The 24,234-nt window shown below is 41.9% G+C and overlaps 1 protein-coding gene across 10 annotated transcripts in view; it reads left to right on the plus strand.

The window, feature by feature from the left end:
• The first annotated feature begins 9,551 nt into the window (after nucleotides 1-9,551).
• Nucleotides 9,552-24,234, plus strand: part of Adgrl2 (adhesion G protein-coupled receptor L2) — a 175,144-nt gene continuing 160,461 nt past the window's right edge. For 6 of the 10 annotated variants that reach the window (XM_052178966.1, XM_052178967.1, XM_052178968.1 and 3 more), the window contains exon 1: nucleotides 11,119-11,532. The gene's annotated coding sequence lies outside the window, so the exon portion shown is untranslated. Of the gene's footprint in view, nucleotides 9,659-10,109; nucleotides 10,232-11,118; nucleotides 11,533-13,086; nucleotides 13,349-24,234 lie in introns of those variants that run through there. The other 4 variants (XM_052178963.1, XM_052178962.1, XM_052178961.1 and 1 more) reach the window with 4 other exon arrangements.

The raw sequence follows: 24,234 nt of genomic DNA on the forward strand, positions 1-24,234 counted from the left end.
CAAAAAAACCACCAAAATTTGTTTTAAAAAAATACATTTCTGGTTCTTGGATGTAAGGTTTCTGACCTTGGGAAATTAGTAAGTCACAATGATTCAAGATGGAAGTATAATGCATTTTAGCATAATGTATAATGTGTCCAAAATGTTTTGCCTTTAAACAAATCCTGAGTGCTGAGGTTAGAAAAAGAGACTGTGGAGAGTCCCAGTGACTACAATATCCGGGTCTCCTGTGTCTTGATGCGACAGAAGGGTTAGGGAGAAAGGCTGCTCTTTTAGAAGTGGCAAGGCCACCACCATTTCAATTTTGCTGAACTTGGTACAAATGCCAATAAGTACACGCCCATGCGCATGTATGCGCTCCTGCATACATACATATGCATGCACACACATATGCATATATGCATACAAACAATAAAATCATTTATAGCAAAAACTAGAAAGCCCTTCAACAAATTGTCCTTATTTGTGATATTACTAAAAAGTGTCTTTTACTTACTAAAAAAGAACATATGCATCCAAATACAACATTTTTATTAAATTAATTTTTGGAAATCACTCAGATTTTGATTGCAATCACCAATATGTGAAATTTACAAATAGCTTACAAAAATATTTCAGTGGACTGAGTAAAACAAGCTATTTAAGTAAATTTATTCCATTTGTAAATAAGTAACAATGGCACGTATGCTTATATGGTAATAAATGTATTCTTGGAAGATTTCTGGGTCATTTCACTTCTAATTGGCTATGTCAGCTAAAGTGCTGTCATATATGGATGGACCATATAACCCTGATGCTGACCTGAAGGGTATAGTAGGAAGCCCATATTGATAGCATCCTCATTCCCATTAATTCCATAAGCAGCAAAGGCAGCTGCTGAAGACTGCGACAGCCACTGTTCTCAGAGGCTTCTGAGAACAGGTGACGTTTCCAAATCACCCAAGCACATCATGCTGGTATGAGTGGTAGATAATCGTACGACTTCCTACATCATGTAGAGTTTAGAGTCAAGTCTATCAAATGTGTGATGGCTGAGGACTGGCTCAGTGGGAGAGTGCTGGCCCAGCCCTCAGGAGGCTCCAGGTTCCATCCCAGGATGTGGAGAAAAGGGCGGCAGGGGTTAGGGTGGGCAGAAGACTTCCAGAGGGGGAATTCTTCAAAATTTAAGAATGTATGCTTTAAAAATAAAGACTTCTTTAGAGACTATTATCACACCTAAATGTCATCATCCCACTAGGCTAGGTCAAGGGTTTTTCATGATTGTACCAACTTACTGCCTCCTGAGTCCTTCTCAGAGCAGAGTAGATAACACGTGTGAAGTGTCCAGCGTTACAGGTGGGCATTCTGTCAGTGAGAGACGGGTGCTTGCAAGTTTACCAACTACCACAATCTGTGTGCCATGCAATCTATGTGTAAAATTAAGATCTCTCTGACAAGTGGAAGTCAAGAATATGCATTGAGAAGCGTGTGCTTGGAAACAGAAATGAAAACGAAATGAACTCACCTCAAACCAGGATAAAAGGGAGAAGACTGCCCTACAAAAGGAAACAAACAAATAAAACCACAATTGAGCCTGGTGGAGTTCTCCCAAATCAGGGACCTAGCTGGCAAAAAGAACAAATATGTTTGGCACGGGAGAGTCTTAAACAAAAGCTGACTTCCTTGCATGCTTAAAATTAAAATCAAGTAGAAGCTGTTATAAATTTTTGTAACTTTGCCAAATTTGTGGAATTATTGTTTGCATTATTTGTGAAGGTAAAAAAAAAAAAAAAACAACCCACATCTTCAGAGGAAAAATAACAAGATTTAGTTGAGAAGAATTCTGTGAATAATCTATGAAGAAATAGTGGCCGGTGAGAATTTCTGAATAGCGTGTGTTGAGCATGGTCTGGGACTGCTTGTGTCTGCTGGCTTCGCGTGCTGTCCTCTCTGCTGGCTGGTGTCTGTCCTTACTGCTCCTTCAGGCAGATACATTTGTACAGATAACTTATTTCTCTGGGGAGGGGCTGCGTTTGCCACTCTTCAGTAGCACCTCCAGCAGCACACGGAGAAAAATCAGTTTTCTGTGACGGCTCAATAATTGCCTTTATTATCCTTACATGCTGAAAATTATGTCAGCCTACAATTTCAGCAAAAATGCAAAATTGGAAATGAATATAGAAAATAGTGTGTACGTTTCTCTGACATGAAATCACCGTGTGCTGCCAAACGGAGCACAAATGGCCCTCTAACAGGGGTCCTGTGCCGACAGTGGATGATCAAAGACCTCCTCTGTGGCAGCCACACCAGGCCACACTGGTCAAGGACAGGCCATCTGAACCCTTTGCTGCATTTTCTCAACAATATTGTTTTAGAACACAAATATATAGATATAGATATATACATATACATGTTCACATATATATTTTACAGAACTTAAATAATTCATCCGAATAAATTATTTAAATGATTTAAAAATTCCTTTGTCAAACAGATTAATGGAACCTTGTTATTCAAAAGATAAATCATTTTATATGAAGTGGCAAAGTCTTCAAGGGCTAATAAAGGTTTTATGAGAGATAAACTTTTAATGAATTAATACTTTTGCATGCACTTATTTTTTGTATACACAAATATTCACATATATTCTTATATTGATATTTGTATTAACGTTTTCTGATTGATTGTTTTTTTAAAGGAAAAAGTGTTCCCATTACTTAAAACAAAGCATTCTTATAGATTTAAGGCTTAGAAGCTGATATATTACAATTTACCAAGTGAACCTTTAGATAGTGCTGCAAATGTTATTTGTGTAAGAGATAAAAGAGACTATTTTTTTTCTGTTTGTAATTTATGTGAATCTAGCAATCATTACTCATGAACAGTTTTATACATGTCACTGTGTAGGTTTAAAGTGTATCAGGCCTGCAGGACTTCTGCATGGGTCTAAATCAGAACAATATTTTACTCTAGAAAATCATGAACTAGTATTTTCACAATAAGACCCTAAGACCCTGGGAACAATTTTAAGGATTTTTATGAAGTCCAGTGTACATTCTTCAGCTCAGTTTTGGCATAGCTTCAATTTGAGACTCTACTGAAATTCAATTGGCTTATTTTATAATTAAAAACAAGGAAATCATAGTAACAAAAATATATAATGTATGGAAGTCTTGTTTATTATGGAAGCATCCATAAAGAAAGAAACACGTTCTAACTTCTCATTACCCCAACGGGAATTGCATCTTTAATCACACAAAGCACAACAGCTTTCTAATTTTGTTTAAAGGGTTTCGGTACTTACAAAACCCAGATCAGGTTATTATAAATCTAGAGCAAATTAGCATCCCCAGCCCTCCGTCAGCTCTATGTAAGGATTCTATGTATATCATAAATTCAATGGTATATTAAGACTTGCATTTGGTTCAGTTTTGTAGATGTTAATAATCTATATAATATTTAAACATTTCCACTCATTAACTGGAAAATTTAAGTAAAGATAAACTTGGTTCCATTTTAAGGGACAGTATTTTATAATTGATTTTTGAAAGCCTATATATTTACTAAAGAAGTTAAAGATAGTTTTCTAAACTTTAATTCAATATCTATTTTTGACATTAATATTTTTTCTGTATATAAGCATATGCTACCCTTATACTCTTGAATCTGTGCTTGCATAAAATATCTTGGTATGCATACACACACATATGTATATATGCAAATAAACTTTAAAATAATTTTACAGCAGGTCATTGGAAAGCATGCATTGAATAATGGTATGAAAATGTCAAAATTCATTATTCCAGGTATTTCTCAGATTTCTCTTTATTTGACTACATATAGATTTATTTATTGTATGCCTATACTTGGAGAAACACACAGAAGCATCCAAGGAGTAATATTTTCCTTGGGATTCATATTATTTACAAACAAGTCTCAATCTTGGGTTCCCTGTCCATTTATATTTCATAACTGGTAAGTAGTCAACTTCTCTCTGATTTTATTTTTAAAAATGTTTTCTTTCTCATTATTATCTACCGCCTTTATCTTTGAGACTTGTCACTTCACATACAATAATAGCCCAGCATCATAATGAATTATTGTGTTTCAATTACCATTAGATAACAAACAGGAAATTGGTTTCTTTTTGCACTTCGTTCTATATTGTCTGAACAATTTAAAATACATGGTTTGCATTGGAGCCATTAATTCAAGTAGTAAGGACACAATAGCAATTAAGTTGGTGCCATAATTACATCCCCACAGTGAAGGTGGGGGAACTCTTGGCACACTAATAGTCCGTTTTAGTTCTGTTGCGATCTGTGATTTTGGTTGGAAGGACAATTGAATTAGAGGGTAGATAATTTAGAGAGACACTCAAAAGCATCCCAAGAGCATTTCTTCAGGCAACAGTGCAACAGCATCTTTATAATGCACAGTGGTTGCATGTGTTATAATAGTGTTCTATTTTTTTAATCTAAAGCAAAAAAAAGTTTTTGGTGATTTGCAAATTGCTATTCTGCTTCTCACATGCTCAGATTTGTTTTTTTTTTTTTTTTTTTACTAAGATATACAAAACAATTATGTGTTTTCAAAAAATTATAAGTAGTGCTGGCATTGTGGCTCAGTTGGGAGAGTCCTTGCTTATTACTCAGCAACCCCTGGGTTCCAGGCCTTGCACTGCATGCTTGGACATGATTATACAATGCAATTCTTGCACACAGGAGCTGGAGGCAGGAGGATCAGACGTGTGGGGCTATCATCAGCTCCACTCTGGTCTGGGGCTGCATGAAATCCTGGTTGCAAACCAACATAGTTATACGAATAAAAAAAAAAATAAAACAATGGGAAATATCAGTAAAAGCTAATGGAAATCATCAGAGGATCAAAAGAGCCAAAATTAAAAGTGTCATGTGTCATAATTTAAACCACAAAGTGTTTTCAAACATGAAACACAGCTTACTTATTTATTTAAAAATATTAAGGCTATATAAACAACTATATTTCATTTGGACAGCTATGAGAACTTAGTTTTAATCTGAAACACCAGAGAATGATAGAATGATACCTTTGACATTCCATAACTTACAGGGGGCATCTATGTGTTTCTATTCTGACTCGTAGAGTCTTTAGCAACTCTGGTCATACTGCCGTGGGCAGCAGTACGAAGAGACAAAGTCATATCTGTGGAGCCATGGAAAATCCCATTGCGAGGATTCTGTAAGGCTGATGTTCAGCATGGAGCTGCTGCCACAGTTAACATCTGTTTGCTTCTGTTCTGCACCCAAGTGATAGATGCAGGATGATTTAGGAGGAATGGCCCATGCAGAAACTGGTATCTTGGTTTAGTGTCAAGAATTTTAAAGAAAGAGACATTTCATCTTCATGGTTGACGTGGTAAGGTTTACATTCGTTAAAAAGAATGGGAGGATGTTCATCTCTAGCCATACACATCAACAAGGAAAGATGCGTGAGGGATGGTATGTATCATGAACAAAATAATAACTGTAAGTTAGGACAGAGAGCTTTGTAAAAACAGTGCAGTTATCAGTCTTGGCTTGACAGAAACATTGATAGAGGAAGATCTATAAGACCCAATTAGAGAAAATCCTCACGGTGCAGAGATTAACGAGAGCTATGGGAACAATCTATGGAAAAGAAAGACTCTGACTTGTGAGAAACTCAGTAGAACAATGAATCTGAGGGATATCATTTTTAATATTCTTGCTTTCAAGATTTTTAGGTATCATAATTATAATGATATAAAAATTGTATAATCCTTTAGAGATAGTTATGCATATTTGAACACTTGATATATATAGAAAAACTCATGTATCCACTTATATGGGTGGATATTTTTTTAAAAACTAATAATTATAAAATGATAGTCTTAAAATGCATATGATTATGTCTTCTCAGTAATATCATGAAGCATAGTATACGATAATCATATTTATATTCTGCTTTTTTACTACTCTGAATGTTGAGGCTGTATCACATCTTCTTAGGTAAGTTTGGCCTTCTTGGACAAACTTTACTGAGCCCAGAGAGCTGAGAGAATAATTAAAAACTTATTCGCTTTGCCAAGTGCTTTCATATGTTTCTGGTCTCATGGAAAATGAGTTTTGATTTCATTTTAGCTCCATGCATGGCAAGGCAGGGGCAAAAAGAAAAAAAAAAGGCTAGCAACTTTCAAGCAGCCCTACTTAAATCTGTGGCTCCCACTGTTCTGAGCTGCTCTAGAGGGTTCTGGTAGAAGGCCTTCTAGAGCAGGAGGCCTACCTTCTTCACCAACTGTTAACTAGTACGATTATGAAAAAGGACCAAGCTCAAATTTAGGCTACAATCTAACTAATTTTGCTCCTGGTTTAAAAATAGAAAGTGGACTAGTTTTACATACTTTTTGTTTGTTTTGTTCTCTTTTGAGACAAAGATCTTAACTATATAGCTCTGTCTGTCTTGGGAATTACCATGTAGACTATGCTGGCCCTGAACTCACAGGGCCACGTGCCTGCCTCTGCCTTGCAAATGCAGGTATTAAAGGTGCCACCATTACCCTTGGTTTATTCCATAATTTTTGCTTTTTTGTTTTTTTTTAAACTTCTGAGGTAAAAATGTGTTCCTTATGACAGATCCAACTTTCCCTCTGAGATAGTTCTCTTCAGCAGCGTAGTTCAGAGTGACCAGGTTGCTTCACCCATAAGCAAGTCCCAGCATTTTTTCCATTGAAGCCCTGTGCGGCCCCTTTTAGACTTCGTTTATTTATATTCATGTTTGCTCCAGCAGGACAGTGAAGAATCCACCAGCTGGATTTACTGGCTTAGACCAATCCCAATATTTTGCCACTATGACCATCTTCATATTTCTTCAGATCCATTAGCCTGTTACCTAAACTGTTACTATTCAGACTTCTATTTTGACAAGTACCTGATCGCTTCCCTGTAAACAAAGATACACGGATGGCAAATAGCTTTGAAAGTTTAACCTGATTTTGGTATCAGAAATACACGAGCCAATTGAATTGAATAATCTCTAGTTTCTTGAGGTTGTTTAAATTAAAAACATGCGCTTCTACAGTTGAGAAAACATGTATGGTAAGACATTTGAAGTCCATCAATCTCTCCCACCACATGAGCTAATGAGTTCCTTCTGTCTGCTTTGAATGAAATCACCATGAGTGGTTAGATGTTGATTTAACATAAAACAAATGGAAATGGGTGTTTCTTTGTCCTTTGTAGAATCTATTAAAAACAAAAACAATTAGCGAGTACGATGGGGAACTCAATGGTTTTGCCATTACCTAAGTAATAATATAAACTGGGTAGTTGCATCTACTGGATCTGAGGAAGGAGTAACAGGCTCCAGTCTTCCTGGTGCTGCTCACATCTGTAGACACTAACACCTCCCTCACAGTTTTCTACTACCATAACACCTGCATTGCTATAGATTGTGTTTGAATAGTCGTGAAGTATCAGGTACGTTATGTTTTCTGGATCCTAGCATGCTCTGTAGAGTGTATCACATGACTATTCCCTTTCAATGTCAGGGCTCTGGCTAACAGTTTCATCTTGAACGTTTCAGTTGAATTGATTGTTCTTGCCAATTCTTTCTTATGATATATAAAGAAGAAAGATTAGAATTCCTAAATAGTTAAGACATCTTAGAGAAGACACATTGCTAGGTGTGTGTGTGTGTGTGTGTGTGTGTGTGTGTGTGTGTGTAGCATAGCAAGTAAACATTCGTAGGGCAAAAACATTTTGAACTTTTGAGCTATAGAAAATACACACCCTACTGAATCAAGAATGGAAATTCGTATGGTCATTTTATATTCCCTAGAGTGCTAACTCTCTTTTGGCAAGTTTTCCTGCTTTTAAGTGTGTGTGTGTGTGTATGTGTGTGTGTGTGTGTGCAATGTTGTGTCCTTAGAAACACAGTGGAGAGTGACTCACTTTATGTCTTGGGCATCAAAGAGTATTAGACCTATGAAATGTAGACAGTGGTTTCTTTGAGAGATTCTTTCTGAGAGAATTAAATAAACGAGCCAACATATGGCCAGCTTAACTCAGGCAAAAATGTCTATTGATTACTCACTAAGCTCGCTAAATAAAAACTTCAGGCTAAGTTTTGCTTCCCCAAAGAAAATAGGATTAGACGGGTCTGTGCGCTCACTGGGGCTTCCTGTGAACCAGGCCAGATGAATGAAAACCTTCAAAGCTGAACAAAAGAACTGGCTAAATTATTAGTAATTTGACATACTGTGTTTTACACTCACAAATAAAACATTTTTTAAAAAAAAAGGAGAATATGATATTAAGGCTCTTTGATGTCTGAGAAGCATTTGTCTGCCTTCTTTTTGGCCACTTGAGGTAGGCTGACCTAACTTTCCTAGGTGGATCAGTGCTTTTGACCAGAGGAAAACCTAAGCACGCTGTAATGCTCTGCAGGAGCTCTGCAAAGGTGTGTGTTTCCTCCCGGGCTATTTTAACTCTGCACGGATGGTATTTGAACTGATGTATCTAAGAAGTTCCAATGAAGAGCACAGCTGCTCTCAGACCCCCATCTTATCAGCACCCTTCAGCCAGTAGAAGAAACGGGTCACAGGAAAATCTCTTTCTAATCTGAGAACGGTAATGTGTCAGTGATTTGGATATATGCACATTTAACTTCAGGTTTTTTTTTTTTTTCCTCCAGTCAAGAACCCATTCGACCAGTATTTGAATGATTTTTAGTGCTGCAAATATTTGGCTTTGTGACAAAAATGCAAATGCTAATTGATATTCAGAATCTTCGAGTCTTCCGAGGAGCAATCTCCTGTTGACATTTTAATAACATTGTTTGGAATGATTTCCGAAGTGTGGTGACTGCAGCCTACCCGCAGTAACAAAAAGTACACATTGTTTCTGAAAGCAAAGCAGCTCAAGTTTCACCCACTTCTCTAGAGGTCTCAAACCTGGGAGAATGAGCTTACGAAGGCAAATGGCTGTATTCATTAGCTCACTCGGTAATTTAGGAACACACTGAGAAACTTCCTGCTGTCTGCTCAGAAATCTTATAATTTAAACAAAAATACAGATTATATTTATTTATTTACCTCCCGGGCAGTAGACGTTTACCTAGTTTTTAAACGTTTATCTATTTATTTTCTCCTAGCATAATACTGTTGTGGTCTGGTCTTTTCAGCTTGTTCCTGTCCTTTGCTGACACTGTCATCAGTGAGGGGCAAAGAAATGTTATGAGAGGACAAGGGAGGTTTCAATATAAGGAAACGAGGCGAGGGAAACAGACCTAAGAGGACTGTGAATGTTCTAGCAAGCAAAGCCTTGCAGTCTCCTTTCCTTCCGTTGCATATCCTGGTGAGTTTAATCAAAAACAAACAGAACACTCTTGTGAAATATAGTCAATAAAGTCAAAGTTTAGCTAGCTCTACGTAACTACAAAGAAAAAGTCTTCGCAATTAAAAAAAAATGTAACTTTCGTTAACGAGCGCGCCGGAAATCTCAGGTATCAAAGACGCCTTAGCCCTGGAGCGTCCCCTGCGCGCCGCCGCCGGACGGAGGCAGCCGCGGCGAACAGACCTCCTTTCTCCTGCGAGCAGTCACACAAAAGGAGGGCTGCAGAAACTTTAAGTTTCGGGGCCTCCGGCTCGGGGCACGCGGAGCAGAGAAAACCTGGAGACGGGGTGGGTAAAACACGCATCCAGAGCGCCTGGGCGCAGTCCCTGCTCGGAGGGAGCTCCTGGGCCTGGAGGGGAAGAGGGGTATAGGGAGCGGGGTCTCCACTGCAGGCCCAAGCCCGGCCCGGGGCCGGAACGCTGTCTCTCCCGGATCCCAGGGACCGGGATTCCGAAATAAAGGCGATGTTTGGAAAGTGCGTGTGTGCGCCCGGGCTGCAGAGCGTGCAGCGGGCGCGCAGTTGAGTGGAGTTCGGGGGAGGGGAGGGGAGGGGAGGAGAGGGGGGCGGGGTGCAGAGGGTGAATACTGGATACGGAACCCCGGGACCTGGCTTGGGGTGTTCGGGAAAGGTATGCCAGCCGATTGTTGGGGGGGGGGGGGGGGGGGGAGAGGGGAGGGGCGCGAGCCTGCGCGGGCGCCTCTGGGGCGCGTTCCGCGGCCGTGCGCGCGTCCCCCGCCGCCACCGCCACCAGCGCCTCCCGGAAAGCCCTGCGGCCGCCCCACCGGGCCGAGCCCCGGCCGGCCAGTCTAGGGGCGGCTGCTCGGCCATCGTCACCGCCACCCGAAAGGCTAGATCGCTTGTAAGTGTCCCCTTTGCTCCTCCTCCTCCTGCTCCTTCCCTGCGCTCGGGCGCCCCGCTGCCGCAGCTGCTCCAATGGAGTGGAAAATGGCCATTGGGCGCAATGAGTTCTAGATTATCTGCTCCGCGTTTTGTACTCAGCTGCCTGTCTTCTTTGGAGTTTGCACTGGCCCCTTGGCTGGCAAACGAGGGAGGGAGAGACGGATGCTGCGCTGCGGCCCGCGCTCATATGTTTATATGATTAGCAGTCCTGGGCTGTGGGGGCTGGGGGTGGGGACTGACGAGGAGGAGGAGAAGGAGGACGAGGAGGAGGAGGAGGAGGAGGACCAAGCAGGAGGTGACTCCAGTTCAGCCCTAGCTGAGTCCGTGTCAGGACTTCGGGCTCCCCGCCTCTCGCTCTCTGCTCTCCTTGCTCTCCTCTAGCTCTCACTCTCTCCCGGCTCACACACACTCTGCACACACACACACTCACACACACACTCACACACACACGCGCGCGCACCCGCACGCAGAGGTGCCCGAGCACCATCGGGAGCTTACCGGAGGATTCTTGGCGATTGTTGAGGGGACCAGCCTCCCTCCGCGGCTGTGCAGCGGCGCGGCTCTTCCTTGCTCGTCGCTTTGCCCGAACCTGAGTTCCTCGCCTCCTGCATCGGCGGAGCGCCCCCTCTCCCGCCCCCCAGGCCGGGAGACCCGACATGTGAGGAAGGGCCGGCAGCGGAGTCGTGCCCCAGGCCGCAGGGGCGGCGCGTGCGCCGGATGCAGGTCCTGCCGGCGCTGCCCGCGCGCTCCGGGCTCCTCCGGACTGACTGACGGACTTGGCCTCGCTCCCGGGCGGCCGTACTCCCGCCGCGGCTGGGGGACTCCGGAGTCGGCGCACCTCCATCAGCCTTGCTCTCTCATCCCCGCATCTTTTGATTTTGAATTTTGATTTTTTTTTCTTTTCGGCTCCGGAGGGAGCGTGCAGCGGTAGGCGCGCGCGCGTGTGGGCAAAGCCGCCGGTGTCGCGGAGCGCCGTGTGGGAAACTGCGGGAAGATGTTGACTTAGCCCCCCGGCAGCCGCCCGGGCCGCTGGGCTGCTTGGCTGGACTCGGCGGCTGAAGGCGGTGGAGAGTCGAGCCGGAGGACACGCCGAAGAGCCGCGCGGCGCCGTGTCCGGCCCGCCAGCCGCCTCCTCCCCGCGCGCGCTCAGCCAGCAGGAGCACCCCGCGCCGGTCGCCTCGGCCCTTCTCTCGCTCCCGAGTCCCCGCGCTGCTCCCCGCGCCAGATTGGCCCTCCCCCGGGGCGCGCTCGCACACCGAGGTAAGCGCCAACAATGTGCCTCTGTGCTGGCTTCGGAGACCTGTTTGCTGGGCACCTCCCGATGGGGCTGACGGTTCGGAGGTCGGCCGTGTCGCGTGGACAGACCCGCGCTGGCCACTCGTGCGCAGCCCTTCCCGCCGACATCGATCCGCAGAACTCTGTGCGGTGCAGCCCGCTAGCCGGGCCGCGTGCGGCTATTGTCACGCTCTCGGGAATCAGGCTGGCTGCTGGGGACCGAGAAGGCGGGGGCTCAGGTTGGCGAGCCCGCTTCAGCCTAACCTTGCTCTTTTTTTTGGGGGGGGGGTTCTTAAAAATCTTAATAGGGACCGGAAGGTGCCCTTGGGTCTTCACGCAGCTGAGCTTGGGAGGGGACTGACCAGTGCGCACTCGGGATTGTCCCGCTCCAGGTGTTGGGCCCCTGGCTCGGCGGGGACTAGTCTGTGGGTTGTCGCTGGGAGCGAGTCCCCGGGAAGGGGGCGGTGGGGGAGGGCTTGGATGAGTTGTTGCGGGCGGTCGTCGCTTGTTGGTCAGGTGGTGCCGAGTGGCGAGGATGAGAGCAAAGCACGGCCAGGTGTGGCCGCGCCGGTTCAGAGGCTGGCAGCGATCGGGGGCGGTGGGCTGCCGGGGCAGGGGAGCGGGGCAACAGAGCTACAGGGTGGCGGGGCCCCGGGACTCGGCCGGCCAGAGCCAGGGCAGAGAAGCTCCCGGACCCGCAGTGAGAGGGCAGCAGCGGGCCGTGCTGGGCCTGCAGCAGAAGTTAAGGGGCGTGGGCTTAGGGCTGCCTTTGGGGTGGGGATCCTGCTGGGTCTGGTGGGAGCCTCAGGTTGAAAGCAGCCGGGAGAAGGAGTCGTGGGAGGAGCGCGAGGCGAGGGGGAACCCTTGGGGTCGCGGGCGTGGGCTCCTGGATCCGAGATTCTCTGCCACACGAACGGTGAAGATCCACAGCGAGGAGTCCCTACTATGCAGGACTCCTCCTGCACTTGGGGCCAGCAAAGTTTTTTCTCTTCGTTGAACTGCAGGGTTTGGGTTAGAAGAAAGCGCTGGAGGCCTTAGCGAGTGCAAGACTATCTGCAAGTAGAGGCCTAGGCTCATGCGTCTTCCTGGGTGGTTTGGAGCCCTCGGTCCAGCCTGTCCTCTAAAAGCAGCGTCCTGCGCTGCCCATCATAGCTCTTCTCTGGCGTGTGGGGACTCCTCCTCCTCCCTCCTTTCCTCTTTCCCCCCCTTTCCCCTTTCCTGGCCCCTTCATTCCGTTCCTCCAGATACAAACCGTGCTTTCTCAGATTCAGATGGAGGAAATGTTTTCCTCCTGCTTCACCAAAGGTGTCAGGCTGCTTAGCAGCTTCTCCATGCAGCCTGGGCGCGCCTGAGCCTCGGCACCAACCAGATGGTTGCTGTTACAAAGACCAGGTTTCCAGGTTTCCAAGGCGCTCCCCCCCTCCAACCCCCCCTCCGCCCCTGCTTGCCCTGCTGCTTTATCTTCTGCAGTTTCCCGGCGCTAGATCCCTTTGCTCGCTCCCCATATCCAGAGGCGTCGCGTTCCCAGTAGTTGGTTCATTCATTTCTCCCTCTGCAGTCTAAGTCTTGAGCCTGCCCCTCCAAATTGACGCTGCGTGTATCTAGCTCCAACCTTGAAGAAAGGCACGCCCGTTTGATCAATGATTACCTGCTGGGAATTCGCTTGCTAAGTCAGGGTCCCTGGCCGCTAACCTTAAGAAGCAGGCGCGAGGCACTAAATCGTCCACAGAAATACAGAAGTTTTTGGGGGTGACCGTGACAGCATCAAGGTTGGATAGAACTGTCTCGATCCTAGTCAAAGGTAACTATACATGTAGTGTCCTTTGATGTTTACTGAACATCCTTAGAGACTCCTTCTAAGAAAATCTGCTTAAGTTCAGGTGTTTTCGAACTTTGTCTTCCCTCCCTCCACCGTCCAGTAAACGGGTGCGTGATGGCATCCCCGGAAACGCATGCTCTGTTGTTGAGTTCCTTCAGACAGCTCGCATCTCCCCTTTTGTTGCTCCGCTCTGAAAGAGGTGCCATTTCACATGCTGCACAAATTGTTTGAATTAATGCAAGTGTGAATTCTTACCGTTTGAAGGGGGCGATTAGCATATCAAAGGTTTCTTAGCTTCAACTCAATTGAGAAAACTGCAGCCTGTCTTCCTTTGGCTTCCAAGCCGAGGCCCAAAGGGCAATGGGAATTGTAAAGGGTGCAAGCTGCAAGGGGGAATCAGGCTGGGCTGCCGAACTTTGACTGTTCTGTAATTATGTGAACCAAAAAACATTGTCTGTTGCTCCGGAGCCCTTGCAGATGGCGAGACAATTATTTTCTATTGATAAATGGTTTGTTCCTAGGAAAATGGTGACCTTTTGTTTTAGGATAGTTTCTGTTGCCTGTCTTTTGGGGGTGCCCTTCGTGGAACACTGAGAAAGCCCTACTGTGTAACCTAATGTTTTTTCTCTAAAACCTAATGCACTTTGCTCTATTATTATAATTAGAAGCCCTCCAATTAGCCTATGCAACAATAGCTATTCTGTGATAAGACACTCATTGCTATACATTGGAAACTTTTTAATATACTTGCTAAATTAATAGAGAAGAAAAAGGAAGTAGATCATGTTGAAAATTAAAAGCTCACGTGAGCTTTATTAACAGAACTTCTGAACCGAGTATCAGCTTGGAAAACATTTCTCAGTGACAGACACATTTTATGACTTGTATTTAAATAGAGTAATTCTATTTAGATACAGTTTTGTTTTAGTTTTTAAAAGTTGGTTAAACACTAGACAGCTTTTTGTTTAGCATAAAATTGTTTTTCAATAAAAACACCTAGTTTATATGATTATTTATTTCCTCTCATCTGTAGAACACTATGTTGTCTGAATTTCTTTTAGCAGTTCAGAACTTGAATGAAGAAATAAGAAACTAGTCTGTGGGGCATTTGTGGAGGGCAGAGAGGTCAAGAGAGAACTCTTTTCTTCTTGGGGGGAAAACTACTTGTATTTATTTCACATTAGGTTTTCAAAACTGATTTTTAAAGACAAACAAAATGGTTGAAAATTGTAAGCTTCCCCCACCCCCATTCTCTGGTTTACCAGTGATGTTTGTATTTGGCTAGGAATTGATAGTCTTATCTTGGAGGAAGGATTTTTTTTTTTTTTTCTAATGGTTAGGAGTCTTAGCTTCTAATAGTGGAAATAAATTCTCATGTACCAGTTTAAGAGGGGAAAACCCACTACCATTAATTGCCTAAATATTTTAGTCTTTTGTTTAATGGGGTGATAATTGTTTTCAGATCAAGATGAGTTTTTTTAGTGTTTTTCCAATGGAGAGCCTCACCCAGTGATCACTTTATGATAGCTTTTCTTTATTGGCTTTGTCCACTAGCCAAAGAAATACTGTAGTATTGGGGGGGGGGCTGTCATTGATTGTAATTGTGACTCCTGTACCCCCATTTCCGAAAACTCCTCTGCGTTGAGTGCAAAGTATGATGGAGAAAACACACTATTCTTGAGAGCTATTAGTGATCATTCAAAAATTGCTCTGGAAGCATTGTTCTTCCTTTTATATGATCTTGGATTTGACAAATCTCTAAAGGTGTAAAATGCAGTGAAAATAAGATTTCTCCGCTTTTCGATGACAAAATTGGGCTACTTAGAGAAAAACTAATGTGCTGTTGAAGCACTTCAGCTGACATTTTCACTTACTAGGTTAGTATGTGTTGGCAACAGAAAACGAATTTAGAAATGCAGATAGCCCTGGGAGCAGGTAGTTAGGGAATTTGAATATTGAATCTTGTGGGCTAGACCAAACCAATTACTTCAAGTTTTGACATGAGAATTTCCAACAAATAACTTTTGTTTTCTAGGTTTTTTCCTCTGCTTTATTAGTGGAGTAACATCAAAGCACCCAGCAGAACTTCCGGATGTCATAAAAACGAATATGAATACATAGATCTCACATGCAGCACTGAGAGTCCTAATTTAAGATGGGCACTTGGAGTTTTTACTGCTGTTGTTTCCACCATCAGCAGAAGCACCAGGCTGCTGGGTGTTTCTGAAGACATGCAGGGGGGTGGAGCACTTCAAAACTAAGACTTACTTAGGGTTAGGACTTTGATCAGGACTGGGACTCTGTGTGCTTACTTAACAAATTTAAGGTTGTAATTTATTGTCCTTAAGTAACACGGGGTCTGAGAAAACTGACAGAGATGTGGTGAAGGTCAGAGGAACCATAGACCTGCAAACCCCAGGAATAAAATGTTACTGCTCTGCTTTCTGTAAAAATATTTATTTGACCTAACTTTTGTGAAGAATTATTTAAGCAATGGTTTATTAACAGATAAAGTATGGACTAGAGAGGCAGCATTACAGATTTATTACAGTATGTGATCTTCACTCACGTGCACCCACCTCTGAAGACTCTGGTTTGATTTTTTAAACAAAACCTTTATCACTTAAGTGTTGATAATTAGAACCCAGGTTAGATGGATTTTGGTTAAGAATCAAATAGTTTTGAACATAGAAGAGCTGAGCAGCCTGCAAAAAACTACTTTTAGAATATTTCCCTGTAAGAAGCTTACACTTGTGATCTTGATTCTTTCTATCTGCTTCTAAGTCTTGAAGGGTCATTTGACACCTGCCTGCTTTTTGTCCGAGTAGATTCTTGTAAAACAAAACCACAATTTTGTAGGTAATGTGTGCTAGAAATAAGGTGTGTGTTTTTATGGAGGAAGGCTGTTTACAAGCATGCTTATCTAAATTGAAGGTTTTGATGAAGTACTAAAAATAGCTACATTTGTTGCTGAGCCGGAAAAGGACTTGGATTCTTGTAGATATTTTGCTCAGTTCGGTTTTTGTATTTACTAGCTCACACTGCCTCAACTGTTTTGGAACTATTTTGAGCAAAGATTAAAACATTTCTACTTGAAAGCTAGATGAGAATGGTAGGTTGGTTAGCCTTTCTGTTACATAACACTAGTTCTTCAGGCCTACCAAACACTCATCTCTGCAAATAATTCTTGATTAAAGGTTGAAAAAGCACTTAATCATTAGATTACTGTAATTAGAGTGATCTTATCAGAAAAATAGACTGAGCCTATTCTGTAAAATCTTCGGTTGCCTGAGATGCTCTCAAAGATTGGGTGAAGAACTGACTTTTTTTTAAAAATGCTTTAAGAACAGCTTAAGGAAATGGTTTGTTTAATTTAAAGATAGATGGCTAATTACTGGAATTGGGTACTGTGAATCATAACACGTAGTATACTGACCTGGCCCTATTAGACTTCAGTTAGGCACTGGAGTCTGATGTGTAGGTTCCCTTAAGCATGTGTTATATACTAGAGAAATCTCTTAATGTAATTTTGATGTAAGTAGTCATTTTTAGGCAAGAAAGGTCCAATCAGCTAAAAATACTTTTTAAAAATATCGATATTCTTAGGTCACTGGCCTGATGGATTAAATGCAGTAATCTGAATATTTCTAAACAAATTTTAATTCAACAAGTTTTGAAAGCTTATTATTTCTCCCCATTCCTTCCTTCCACAGTAACTCTCTCTCTCTCTCTCTCTTTTTTTTATTTGATAAGCAAATACTCTCTGGGGAAAAAAATCAGTTTAAGGAACTGAACTCATAATACCTTCAAAATAGAGTGCAGTTATGGTAGATGCTTTGGAACTGCCTGGAAAACACAAAGCAAATTCAGATACAATTTGTTTAATTACAACAAAAATACAGCCCTGTGAAGCCATACTGTTTGTCTTCATAGAGGATTTTATGCATTGTGGTGGCAAGTAAAACCCCATCACACTTGTATAAATTTGTTCAATTACCAGAACAGCTAAAAGAAAAAAAAATCAATTTGGGTTGAAAAGCAACAGAAATTAGATTACCTTGGTTAGTAAAAACTTGCCAGCAGTGTCAGAAATTGCTTAATAATATCAAAAGCCACCCCAGCAGTGTGAGGGCGTTGGCTCCTGTTGTAATAGGCATGCGTTTGCTCACTGGGTTAATTTTTTTTAATGTTATCTCTTTTTTTATTTTTTATTATAACATTATTTTAATGTTATTTCTATTTTTATTTTCATGGAAGTTGTTACAAAGCATGCAAGAAATCGTACATTTGGGTGTTATCATTTCTCATAGGGGTTGCTTTCTTAGACTCTTTGATCAGTTAATATTTTAGATCAGTGTTGTGAAATGCTATGCATTTTAGGAATCTGAAGAAATTTCCTCCATCACAAAGGGCAGCGAGTTAGCAGGCTCAGGAACACTTCAGGATTTCTTTTTTTATCACCTACACTAGAGTTATATGGAATCCTCTATCCTAAATTCTTAGCACAATAAAGTGGCGCAGATAGGCGGGCACCTGTTTTATGGCCACCTTGATTCATTCTGCCACGATCGCCCAGTCTCAGGAACAGTCACAATCACAAGAGCTGCTCCAAAGCCACCGGGCTGTTTTTAGGTCATGAAGTCAACTTCCTGGAATTTCTAGGGAAACCAGTTGAAAGGAGGAGGACAAATGTCACTTTAAATAGAGATGTTTAAATCAGATTTCTGCCTGAGGGTAAAATTTAGGTCCGTCTTAGCCCAGATGTAATGTCTCCCTCTTCAGAACAAGGCATTAATCAGGGCAGGGCATGCAAACCTGGGACGAAAACGGGCTCCAGTTGGTTCTCCATTGATGTTTTTCTTGCCCCAATCTGTGAGGAGCATCTTACAAACATTAAAGGGCAGACGTGGTACTGCACATCAGTTTCTGAATTTTGGCACTGCAATTAGTTTCTTTAAAAGAGGCCCACATAAGGCTGTGGGAGGGGTACAAGAAAACCAGGACCCCCTGAAGCCTCTTTGAAGGGGTGGCTCTGGTACTTCATAAAATTAGAATTGTAGGGTTGAGAAGCAGGCTGGAGAGGCACCCCCAAAGTCAGTGACCAAGTTTTAATTCTATTCTAGAATATATTAAATAACCTTGATTTTTTTTTTTAAATTATCCTAGAGTAGAAAAAAAGAAATGGAGATAAAAGGGAACATTAATCCTTGGCCATGAAGGATGGCGAAGCTGGTAAGATGGTTGCCTAACCTTAGACCATCATATCAAACCAATATTATTTTGCCAGAACAAGAGCATATAGAGCCTGTGTCCTTTACTGATATGCACAATGAAATTTTTAGCACAGTAGTGATAAAAAAGATGGTCCTGGACAGTCTAATAAATAATTAAAAAGGCGTGGTTTAGCCATCAAAGCATACTTTGCCAGCCATATACACGGAGCAAACAATTTATGTTCTGATCCTCTTGACACAGTGGCATTTCTAGATAGTTTCAGGTTAGGAATTAATGCACGTTTAAAATCCAAAGCATCTCTTGACATGATTCAGTGAGCTCAGCTCTGTTCTGCTGTCAAAGGTCTTCTCAGCCTTTGGACCAGAAAGTGTCTACACTGCCCACTGTTGACACTCTCCCTGGTACTGCTACGCCGGTCTACACCTCTGTCTGATGATACTCAGGCATTGGATGGCAGAATAATCTAACCCCAACTACTGTCAAAATGGCAGTTGGCTGGTGTGTGCATGTGTAGGGGGACTAGGTGATTTTGGTCTTGACTAATGCTTTTCCCTCCTTAAAGGCTAGTAACCCAGCTAATTTATAGAGAGTGCAAAGATTTTTTTGTTTTGTTTTGAAAATATGCTTCAATTTTAATTATTCTCCCAAACGGAAGAACCATGATCCTAGTTTCCCATAAGATGTCTGAACCATGACACAATGTTGATAAACTCAATACTTCGTGTTTATTTTCTGTAGAATACCATGACGTAATCAGTTCTCAGCTTCCACTTACACATAGTGAAGAGCTGTTGAAAATGATTTTTCTGTCTTCGCTTAAAAGCAGTATTTATTTTCTTTTTCTTTTTCTTTTTTTCATTCCACACATACCTTCCACAGGGAAACTTTAGTCTTCTGCATTAAAAGCATCTGTCTTTTAGTGCTTGGTGCTGTGGTTATTGATTTGAAATTACTTTTCTTACACATCCTTTTCTCCACTAAGTTCCGCCCCCTTCGCTCAGTGCTAGGAAGCCTAGGCCTTCTAGTTGCTACTAAGCAGGGCTCTCCCTGTTGTCCCATCCCAGCTTCCTCCTTGTCCTCCTCATTTTTGGATTCTTAAAGTTCCTAACGTCCTCCGTTTTCTTGTGGCTTTGGTGGTGCTGTATTCAGGTCCTGTGTTCTCGCTGTTGCCAAGGCTTGCTGAAAGCTTCCTGTGAATTGACACAAGGCGCAGGGAGACTGATAGGCTGTGTAAGTTTAAAAAGATGGATACGATACAAAACGACTTCATTGTATCGACAAATAGAAATTATAGACGAGTTAAAATACCCTAGGCTTCTGTTGGGAAGAAAATACCTGGCTAGTTGTGCTTTGTCTGGTTGCTTTGATAGGCGAATAAAGAAGAACGTTAACACCCTTTGCTTTTTCTGTTCTGAGTGCTGTGTTACCCACAGTACACACAAGAGGCAGTTTTCATATTGTTACATCCTCCATTTTAAAATGCCTTCGCCGTATTTTATTGTTTCCTGGGGGCCAGAGAGGAATCTAATGAAATAGAACTTTTGTCTCTGCGATGTTTCTGTCATTAGCATGAAAATTAATCCCTGTTTGTATTTTTGTTAGTTTTGCAGTCTGAGGTTAAAAACAGGTCAGAGTCTGAACCATACTCACATCCTACAACTTTTATTTGCTCATTAACGATGTTTTTTTAAATTATTATTTATTTACTTCTGAAAGCATCTCCTTTTTGGGGCATGGTGATTCAAAATGTAATCCTAGGACATAGGAGGCTGAGGCAGGAGAATTGCCATGGCTGGACATCAGTCTGGGTTCTATAGGGAGTTCTTATTATCAGAAAATCAAGCCAAGACTAACGAAACAAGAGTTAAAAAGAAAACAGTGCTTTTAAGCTTATCAGTTAAGGTAAGGCAAAGCGAGTTAGATTTGGCTTCAGTTTCTAGTCATTATTTACATATTGGGAAAAGGTGGTGTGGGTGATGGAAAGGAGAATTCTGACGGGAGGAATCAAGCATTGTCTTCTCAGCACTTTTTGGGTTAACATGTTGTCCCCCCAAGACTTTGAAACGGCCCCACCCTTCCTCTTGTGCTGCTGCTGGCAGAGGGGCGTCCTTGTTTATGCAGGCCAGGCCAAGGCCATTTAGCAGTAGAGGGTTTGGGGTAAAGGCAGATTAAAAGGAATCTAAAACAAACCTCACAGCAGAGGAAAGAGCATTCATAATGTTGAGAGTGCTTTTCGTTTTTCTTAAATTTTCATTTTTTTTGAATTAATACATTTTTGTTTTGAAAAATAAATACTTTTTTTTTTGTCTTTGCCCTGTCAGTTGATCTCAGGTGTCTCCCACCCCCACCCCATCACCTGCCGCGTTCTCATGGTGAATGGGTTGGACACCTCGTTTTGGGTGCCTGTCATTTCAGGCTCTGTCAGTGTAAACAAGGTTTTCTGGTTTTGTTTTACCCCCTCATAATTTGAATAGCCCGTGGGTGACTGAGAAGTTTAGGCATGCGGCCAAGTCAGGCTACCTTCTTAACCAGGGCAGGGAATTACGGTGATTGTGTGTCAATTACAAATTTTCAGGAAACATCCTCTTACTCAAATGATAGAACAGGGTAGGTAGTAGTATTTAGCCGTTGCAAATGTGTTTGCTAACTCTTGATATTACCTGCAGAGGGAGCTTGTATACGAGATAAGCAAGTCAGGGCACATTGAATTGATAATTTACCCTTTGAAAATTATGTTAATGACATAATTTCTTTTTGTGTGTGTGAGTTAATGGTGGTTAGAAAGCAAGGTATTTTGAGGTTAGTCAAATTCCAGTGACATTTCGTACCTCAATACTTATCATTTCCTGTATCTATAAAACACAAGCGTGCCCCAAATTAGTGTAAATGATTAGAAAAATAGTAAGATTGAACACACCAGATTCATTTTGAGGTTTTATTTTATTTCTGTTGAACCTGTAAGAAAGAACACATCTAAAAGGTGTCTAGTAACTATAGCCATTAAGAGATGACAATGTTTTAGGGACTTTCCCAGATTATGTAAAATATTATTAAACAATAAACACAAAGTAGTACATTGTAGCTCTTTCCCCGTGCACTTCCTCAATAGATTAAATTAGATGGCTGTGTTTTCCTTTCAGAAACAAAGACTTAATCACTTCAGATTGAATCTTGTGCTTCTCATAGTGAGCAGCTCCGTTGAGTGACACACTAAGGGAGACTATCAGTGAGGACCTTACAGGAAGGGATGAGGGGACTGCTGATAACTCAGAAGACCATGAATTCAGGTCGCACGGGTAGGGCGTGGTTGAAGCTGCTCTTTACCTTAAATGTGCCCATGGAATCCCTCAGACCTTTTCGGCTCAATATGCAGGACTTTTAATTCTAGACGTGGGCATTTTGACAATGAGAGCAGTAAGCAGGCAGGTCATTTCTGTTGTTTATGTCACCTGCCTGCTTACATTTGCTTAACCCTACCCCATTCTGTTGAAGATGCCAGTGTCTGCTTTTACATTTTGGTGAAGTAATATTTGAGAAACTGCTTGTTACGGATATGCAAAAGGGTTACCCACTTACGTATTCTTGAAAAGAGATGTAATAGTCTCTTTCCCTGTCAAATTGGTGTGACAAACATACTTAGTTTGTATTTTAAAGGGCTTTGATTCTTAATGAAACACTGTATTGAATATATTATTTCATTAGCTAATCTTCACCTAATGCGAGGAGTCAGATTGTTGCTGGTATACAGAACATCCCCCTGCAGGTGAGAGGAATGGTGTAATAGAGAGATTCTTGGCACCGACTTGGGCTTTTGTGTCAGCATTACACTGCGTGCTATCTCAACAAGTCTGTGGCACGGCTCCGGAGCATTCTCATATACAGGGTAAGACTGTTAGCAACAGCAATTATTCTTCAACAGGATTACGGGGCTGCGTTTTAGACAAGCCCCACGTCCTCCTTCTCAATAGCGTTCTTGATAGGCATTCCTTACTGCCAAGTTTGTGTCATTGTCTCAAATAATGCCACGCAGGGACATTTCTCATCCTGGTGGGTTAGGCACTGGGAACTAGAGCCCACCAGTACAGTTCATTACCCTCTCCCAGCTAATGCCTCAGCTTCCCTCGCAGCGAGGTAAGGGTTACTGCGGAATTCATTCCAGAAAAACTGTGAGGCTGTGAGGCGCGGGGGCTGTCACAGAGTGCATAACTTCTGTGATGTTATTGGAAAGGCACAGCTAGGGTAAGTGCTACTTGTATTGTCTTAAATTTCAACGTAGGACATTTATTTCCGTGATGCGTTCCCCCCTCAGCTTAATGAAATCCCAGCCCACTGCAAAATGTTTTCAAAAATGTTCTTGTAGAAATTATGCTGGTTGTGAACTATATTGGGGATGATTATAGAACGAGTGGATGGCAGCTTTTTCCATTTGAAGCAGCCCTGACAGTCTTTGTAAATTCTCAGATAATGTTTCTTGAAGAATACCAGTTCATGATATAATATCTCATGCTCATTTGATTTAAGAGTAAATATGTACGTATTGATCCTGCATTTGAGCAGACTGTTTTTTTAAAATAAGATATATTTTGAATAGACTCTGTACTTAAGCATAATACTTGCAAATAAGTAATGAGTGGGTGTACTATTGAAATAACTTAATAAAGGATTATAAGATTTGGAGGATATTTATTTAAAAAAAAAACGTGGCTTTGGGCATCCTTAAATTATGAGTCAAGTACTACGCCAAGTACTTTGCATAAGGGCAGAAACCAAAGTCTAACTAGTAATCACAGACTTACTGGTGGGGACAGGGAACCATGAATGAGAAGTTATGGATCTGGATGTTTTCATTGCTATGTGAGAAAAAAGAAAAAGAAAGATATTTAAAATTCTCTCATGTCTCTAAGCTTTAAAAGTTAACAATTTTTTAACGATAAAATAGCACAACTGTAACTTTTTTATAATTGTTTCAGAAGAATTCCTTTTGTCTGCCTCCACAGATTTTTCTCAAATTTAAGTCTAACAAAGGTGTAAATAATACTTTTTATCGATGTGCACTTTGTTAGATTTTTGTTTTGGAACTCACATAATACTGCCAAATCAAGCCTGAACAGAAGAGTGGACAGGTTAAGGATCATAGGATACCAGATTTCTACATTTTTTAAAATGAAGAATGAAGTTGAATATGTCACATTTTTTCCTCCGTTTATTGAAGCATTTTAGTTTTGCCTTTATATAAAATTGAACACATTTAAGGAAATATCAAAAATTCAAAATATAAACACTGATGTTTTGTGTCTAACTCTCTTTTAATGTCTGTGTGGTTTAAGTTTTTTCATGTAAATGTAATTGGTGAGACTGTTTTTGATTCATCTAAGAAAGAGAATAAAATGCAGTAAAATTTCTTTAATAATAGAATTTTATGTTATGGTTTCAAAGAATTAATTTGTGTTTATTGCCCCTTAAATCATGCCTGAGTTTTAAGACATCTCTATTTGGACAAAAAATAAATAAAAGCAGAGGGTCCTATTCCTTATGCCAGGTCCCTTGGTAAAAGATTAGCCCAGATTCAAAGAAAATCCTTGTGCAGTCGTTTTACAACCTACGTGGGCGTTATGACAAAGCCATTGCGATCT

This window comes from Apodemus sylvaticus, chromosome 4 (assembly GCF_947179515.1).
Source record: "Apodemus sylvaticus chromosome 4, mApoSyl1.1, whole genome shotgun sequence".
NCBI lineage: Eukaryota > Metazoa > Chordata > Mammalia > Rodentia > Muridae > Apodemus > Apodemus sylvaticus.